Here is a 7,689-nt window from a genome sequence, read left to right as displayed (position 1 = left end):
TACTTCACTCCAACTTCACTGTGCATGTGCCCATCTCTGCCTTTGATTCCTTCCACCTGTTATTTGCAGGGAATGGACCAGTGGTTCCCTGAGGAGCGTGAAGCTGTCGCTTCCTGATGAAGCTGCCCAGATGACCATGCTTATAATGTCTAGCCTCCCCTTTGTTCTCTTCCTCTTCTTAATATTAACTAGCTAGTTGTGACAATAACAACACAGTGTCACAGCTAAGAAATTGTCTTTAGTGTAAGATTTGTCTTCCCATTCCTTATGATTTTTCTCAGAATGCATGGTAACCTAGATACTAAAATTGAGCTACACATTCATTTGAGGAAGAGGAATTTATTTCTTTTACCTTCAGTTTTGTTAGTTTTCTGCATGAAATAAATTAGCAAATATTTTGTATGACAATAACATACACTTTAAAAAGCTCAGTATTCAAAATGCTAGAACTTGGAGTTAAGAAAGGTTTATGATTAAAAAGGAACCAGCTGGAGAAGATTGGGGTGGGGGAGGGTGCTTGCTGGTCCTAACATCCATCTTAACCCAGGCCAAAGTTCAGGCTTCTTTTTTTAAAAAAATATATTTTATTGATTTTTTACAGAGAGGAAGGGAGAGAGGTAGAGAGTCAGAAACATCAATGAGAGAGAAGCATTGATCAGCTGCCTCCTGCACACCCCCTACTGGGGATGTGCCCACAACCAAGGTACATGCCCTTGACTGGAATCAAACCTGGGACCTTTCATTCTGCAGGCCGATGCTCTATCCACTGAGCCAAACCAGTTAGGGCAGTTCAGGCTTCTTTTAAATCAAGAGAAGGGAAAATGGGAGGCACTGTTTTTATACAAACTCAAGTCCCAAGCAGAATTCCTCTTCCAATTAGCAGGTCTAAAAGAGGAGCCATGGCAACCAAGCAGGCCTGTGCGAGGATGGGGTCCGAGAGACCCAGGATTTAACTCTGTTATAGATGGAAGGTTTTATTTATGTAAGGATTCCTTTGAACTCAGACCATTTTTGGCCTAAGTAATTTAGAAGTCTCTGTATAGGGAACAAAACAATAGCCACACTATACCTGGGAAGTAGAGTCGTGGTCAATAGCATTTATTTAAAGGACAGCAGCATGGAGAAGACACAGGCCTTAGAGTGGAAACAAAGTGCTTGCTTTGATGAACCCTTCTCACTGTCTTAAATGGGTATTTCATGTACCTTCATGGGCTTCTGGTTATTTATCATAATAACCCGTATTTATCATGTCCCCGTATTTGTGTCTTCGCGCAAATGAAAGTCTTCCGAGGAAGTATCTTTTAAAGGGGAATTCATGTTGCACTTTGAACACTACAATCCATTGTTTAGCCCATTAATATGTGAAAAATACAGGGATTGTCAGTAAGGCTTTTACCTCTTGCTTTTGATCTCCCCCTTTCTTGCCTATGGAGCTGGCACCCTGTGATAGCTTTTGCTTTCCAGCATCTCACAGCCATCCAGCTCTCTCTACTCCTGTTAGTGATTCTATTCGCTCAACAGTACTTAACTACAGTTTTCACGGTCAATTATTAATGAATGCTTCATTTTATCTGTAGTATTACTTTGCTAACAAAACTGCTGTGAAGTTAATTACCTGGCAGTTTTTTAAAGGATACAATCGAACGAAATGGCTTTTGCTGTTAAATTGTCATGTAGACCCACTTTTGTGATTACAGGGTAACAACAGATCCCTTTGATAACTAAGCCAAGCAGATAAAATATTCACAAAACTGAAATCCGGTGGGGTCTGGAACCTATGGCTTTGCAGTTTGGAAGGCATTTGATTATGTCCTTTGTAGATTGTTCATGTTCTTTGAACCTAGTTGAAAAAAATAAAAAAAGGTTTGTATCTCAGCCTGCTGAGCTCCTCACATTTAACACAGAATAAGTGGCTTCCACAAATCAAGGTATCCCAGGCAGCAGAGGTGTGCCTCACAAACAATGGCTGGGAGACAGCTGGCCACAGGTACATCTAGAGACCGCACTGTGAAGCCAGCTGAATTGTGGAGAATGGAAGTTCAGGAAATGGAAACTCCTACAAGATTCCTGTCGTTATAGGCTGAAGACGCCTGTCTGTCTTGACTCATTTAAAAAAATTCTTCTCCATGAAAATACTGAGGCAATAGGTTTGAGATTTTTAATTAGGAACTCACTCTGTGCTCTTAGGGGGAGCACAGCCACGATGTCTAGCCTGAGTGGCCAGATTTAGTAAATAAAAATACACGGTGCCCAGTTACATTTGAATTGCAGAAAACAAGTATGTGCATGTGCCCTACTGTATTTTATTTTATCTGGAAACCCTACATTTGAGTTTTATATTTCTTTTTTAAATCTCACATAACAGTTATACATATTTTCCTATCACAAATACTAGTAGTAAGGGAATTAAAAAAGTCAAATGGGTATGATTATGTTACTTTGTTACCATTCCACTTGATTTAGCTGGGGGGCAGTTTTGAGAGTTTTTGTAACTATTTCAAAGCAGTGGTTTCAAATCTGAGTACCTATTGTACTTTTACCTGGAAAGTTAATAAAAATTATTGAGGTATTGATATCATTGTAATTAAGTAGTTATTAATAATAGGAAAGAAGCAAAGGGAAGGCCAGATATTATAGGCATGTCACTAGGGCAGCTTCACCAGGATACAACTCTACATTCCCCAGGAGTCCAATAAAGGAGAGATAGACACATGCCCAGTAAAGTTGGGGTGACATAGGGAAGGTGCTTTCTGAGAGCAAAGGTCATTGGCTAGAATGGGTGTGGCCACTGCAAGGGCAAGAAATTTGGGATATCCCCTGAACAAAGGAGTTCGCTCTCTTCTGCTCTCACTGCTCTTGGGACTCTTGGGACTTGTGTGGCTTTGGGTTTGTGAGGCTCCTCTTGTGTTTGCCCACATGGCCCACAGCCACATGAGCCCCGCACACAATGACTGATGGACTGCAGCTAGCTTGATGCTGAACTGGACCTGGCTCCAACATGAGAAGAAAACTTTGGACCCTGGCTTTGCTTCAAGCCCTCCTGAAACCCCAGCTATTCTTCTTCTATGATTGGACTAAGGCAAATGGGACTTTGGAAACACAAATATTTTAATTCCATGGATATAAAAATTTCTGCCATATCTCATCCTCCCATGGGGGCCTCTGGAAATACTTATTCCAACAGAACCCCACTCCTATCAATAACAGAATGATCAAGACGGTCTTAGGATTCCCCTTAGATTAGATCAAGACTAAACTTTACAGAGGCTTCTTCCTTTTATTTTTCTAAAATATTTTTTCCTCCCTTCCTTCTTTCTTTCCTTCCTCCCTCCCTCCCTCCCTCTCTCCCTTCCTTCCTTCCTTCTTTCCTCCCTCTCTCCCTTCCTTCCTTCCTTCCTTCCTTCCTTCCTTCCTTCCTTCCTTCCTTCCTTTTTCAAAGAGCAACTCAATGATTTTTGAGAGCTGATTAGTACAATACAGAAAACATAGGGAAAAGTACTTGGCAGTACCTAAATCATAACGGTTATAATAAGAATATTACAAATTTTTGTTACTCACTTTTTCAGAACATAAAGCCATTAAGGTATGTATTGAGGTATATGCACAATACATACACAGCATTATGCAAAAATACTTTTCATAAGTAACATTGCATTTTAAAATATTGGAAACTAAATATCTGTGCGGATTTGTATTTTGACTTAAAGGAACCATCAGAGAACAGCATTCAACTAAGGAGGGTGATACTGACAATGAAGCTCTTAAAGTTAAAAATGTCTTCCTTCCTTTACACATACCACAGCCTCTACCGTGTCCGGAGAGGATTCATTATGAGGAAAATGTCAATCACAGCTTTGAGACCTTGCTTTGGAAGAAAATAATGAATGAGAAAGCAATCTTCACGTTCAAATAAGTGGTCTTAATTTTTCTTCTTATAGAAAAAGTTTAAATAAGTTTACTATGAATATAGCTGCACCATTAATTTCTGCAGCTCTCAGGTAAAGTCCAGCACTTGGCTTTTACAAAGCCTCCTAGAAGAGGTCAGCCGAGATCATCTCATCTTAACTTGTGGCATCATCCATTCAAGTCCTTGTCATAATCCCTCACCAGGAAGAGCACAGCATGCCACTGGTGGTTTTCAATGGAAGTTATTTAAAAAAAAGACGGGGAGATTTCTGCTATAGTCATGTGTTCTTTTACATCTTGTTTATTAGCAAAAATCAGCAATCCCACTTTCCTTAGGTCCTCATGGGCTCACATTTTTGTACAGTTCTCCTCTAGGAAGTCCTTTCTCCATCTGTACTGTTCACAACACCGACTACAGACTCTGTATTAGTGTCGTGAGTGTTCCAGGAAGAATGAAGAGATTCTTGGCCACCAACATCCCACGTTAGAAATTATGTATTATTGATGATTATCTCTTCTACTTCCTATGGTAGGAATGTATGTATGCATCACTTCATTCTTAGAAAACAGATAAAGAATGGTAGGTTTCTCTGCATTATCCAGCCCAACAATGATAACTCTATCCAGCCCAACAATGAACAGTCTCTATGTCCTGGTGAAGAGAATTCCCGTTCTCGGGCAGCAGACCTCTTCCAGACACCTAGGCCTCCGGGCCTCCCCAGGCTCAGGTTGACCAGAGGAGAAAGACACCCTGGAGCCTCCGCCCCTGCTGCCCCAGCTCCCTTGCAACTGGCTGTTGCCTAGGAACCCGAGGGAGGCAAAGCCCACGTGGCCATGAGGCCCTGCCCCTGCCACTGCTGCAGTGGCACTCTCCTGCTCTGCGACATCCCCGCCGCACAGTCTGCCACTAGCCTCCTGGACCATTGTCGTCCCCCAGCTCCTTTTGGGCAACGGCCTGAATAGTCTTCTACTAGACGACAGGCCCCTGGTCTCTCTTTTTGAGGGCATTTACTTTAGCAACTTGCAATTGTAAATTCTTTCTCTGCACTTTTGAGATATAAAACTTCTCCCAGCCTCCTGCCATTTTTGTTTCATGTCTTTCTCAAGGATCTGGGAGCCATGCCTTTGAACTATAATCAAGGAGGATAATGTTCCACCTCCCCATCTCTGTGGGAGGCCTACCTTCAATAACAGACAATTAGCAAACATGGATACTCTAATCTCATTGATAAATCCGCCCCCACCCCATCCTTCAGTACTTTTCCACTAGCTCATCCTAGCGCTCAAACACCCTCTCACCTTTTGTTTCTGCAGAGCTGAGCTCAGTCCTGTACAGAAATCTCCCTCCCTTACTGCAGTAGCCTGAATAAAATTGTCTCACAGTTTTTACCAAGTGTCCAAAGCATTTTCACTTTGACAGGTGGGATGAGGCCTGGGCCTTTGTACTCGCACCAAATCCTCCAGGTGATTTTGGTACTGACTCAAGTTTGGGAACTACTTTATTCTTAGCAGCATTTTACAAAACACTACAGTCATACGTCTTGAAATCTATTTGACCTTAAAGCACAAATTTGTAGTGACCTTGCTTCAATGACATCTTTTTAAATGAAAATTTAAAAAGTTATGGTTATTACTTATCTTATTCTTTTCTCCAATTCAATCTAGTAATGATTATCAGCCTTTTAACCAATGTGACCTTCTTGGTTCTTGAGGAATAATATAGCCCAGCCCTGCTGGCATGGCTCAAAGGTTGAGCATTGACCTATGAACCAGGAGGTCACGGTTCGATTCCTGATCAGGGCACATGCCTGGGTTGTGGGCTTGATCCCCAGTGGGGGGCATGTAGGAGGCAGCTGATCAATGATTCTCTCTCTTCATTTCTCTCTCTCTCTCTCTCTTCCTCTCAAATCAATAAAAATATATTTTAAAAATAATATAGCCCAGTCACTCTATAGAAGCAGAAATCGGGTGCAATGAAGAGGAGGGTGTGGAGTATGGTACAGCCTCTTAGGTGGTTCTCCTTTCTCTAATCCACCCTCTCACTGAGAAAACCTGCTCACAGCATTCTTCATTTGCCTGGGTGGGTTGCTTAGAAAGGAGATAATATTCTATTCATTTTTCCCCCTCAACACAGTGTCTGGCAATAAATAAAAGCTTAATTAAATCTTATTTTCTTACTCCAACACTTCGCAGAATTTTTATCACCTTCTCAGTGTGTATCCTAACCTATCCTTCTTTTATGCCTGACATGATATAATATTAACTTTACATGCAAAACTTTTCTGTGGACCTTTATTTATGGGGGCAGAAAGAGTATTTCAAATTAGAATAGGAAGGAGATAAGTTTGTCTTATTTTTCTAGCCAAACAATTACCAATTCAAAATCACAATACATTTTCAATATCATTCATCAAATTTAATTATTTTCAGTTGAGGAAACAAACTCACTTTATCTGTTCAAATAGTTACTTACAACCTACTATGTGCCATCACCATACTAGGTACTAGGAGTACAAAAAAAGTATTATATGGTTTGTATACATTTGTATGTTTAGATCAGGAGACAGAAAAACAAATCAATGCAATAGTATTTGATAAATACTATGACCAAAATATGAGTGAATGTTTCTTTCTACTATACTTCTAATGGCCATTCTTTCCCAGAGACTTTGTATTAATAATTTCTCTTTAAATAACAAATGTTAATATTCATAATTATCAAAACTTTGAAGCAATGCAACCAAAATGTCTTTCAGTAGGTGAGTGGATAAATAAGCTGATATATCCAGAAAATGGAATATTATTCAGTGCTAAAAAGAAATGAGCTATTAAACCATGAAAAGATAAGAAGGAAACTTAAATGTATATTACTAAGTGAAAGAATCCTATCTGAAAAGGCTAAATACTATATGACATTTTGGAAAAGGTCAAACTATGGAGATAGTAAATAGGGATGAATATATGAGCACAGTGGATTTTTAGGACGGTGAAAATACTCTGAATGATACTACAGTGGAGAGTATATAGCATTAAAATGTTGTCCAGACCCATAGAATATGCAACACCAAGAGTGAACCCCAGTATAAACTGTGAACTCTAGGTGAAAATGATGTGTCAGTGTAGGTTCATCAATTGTAACAGATGTACCACTCTGGTGGGGTATGTTGCTACTGGGAAGGCTATGTATTTGTGGAGGCATGGGATATTATAAGAAATCCCTCTGCCTTCCTGTCAATTTTGTTGTGAACCTAAAACTGCTCTAAAAATTAAGTCTATTAGCTCTGGCTGATGTGGCTCAGTGATTAGAGTGTTGGCCTGCACACCTAAGGGTCTCAGATTCAATTTCAGGTTAAAAGTTCGTACCTGGGATGCAGATTCAATTCCCAGCCTCATGCTGGAGGCAACCATTTGATGGGTCTCTTTCAATGTTTCTCTCTCCCCTCTTTACTCCCTCCCTTCCACTCTCTGTAAAAATCAATGAAAAACATATACTTAGGTGAGGATTAGCAATAATAAAAAATTAAGTCTATTAAAAAATAAATCAATATAGACTTTTTAAAAATTATTTATTGTCTTTATTAAGGTATTACATATGTCTCCTTGTCTCCCCATTGCTGTCCCACCCCCATTCATGCCCTCACACCCCTAGTGTCTGTGTCCATTGTTTATGCTTATATGCATTCATACAAGTCCTTTGGTTGATCTCTCCTATTTCCCCCACCTCCCCTACCTTCCCTCTGAGGTTTGATGGTCTGATCGATGCTTCTCTGTATCAGGATCTGT

General features: G+C 40.2%; 1 pseudogene; it reads right to left on the bottom strand.

Moving 5' to 3' along the window:
- Window positions 1-4,051: 4,051 nt before the first annotated feature.
- LOC102755429 lies at window positions 4,052-4,830 on the bottom strand (annotated as a pseudogene).
- Between the last annotated feature and the right edge of the window lie 2,859 nt (window positions 4,831-7,689).

The sequence above is a fragment of the Myotis davidii genome, unplaced genomic scaffold (genome assembly GCF_000327345.1).
Source record: "Myotis davidii unplaced genomic scaffold, ASM32734v1 scaffold334, whole genome shotgun sequence".
Taxonomy (NCBI): domain Eukaryota; kingdom Metazoa; phylum Chordata; class Mammalia; order Chiroptera; family Vespertilionidae; genus Myotis; species Myotis davidii.
The sequence above is the reverse complement of the archived record's forward strand: the minus strand, read 5'-3'. Positions and strand labels throughout refer to the sequence as shown.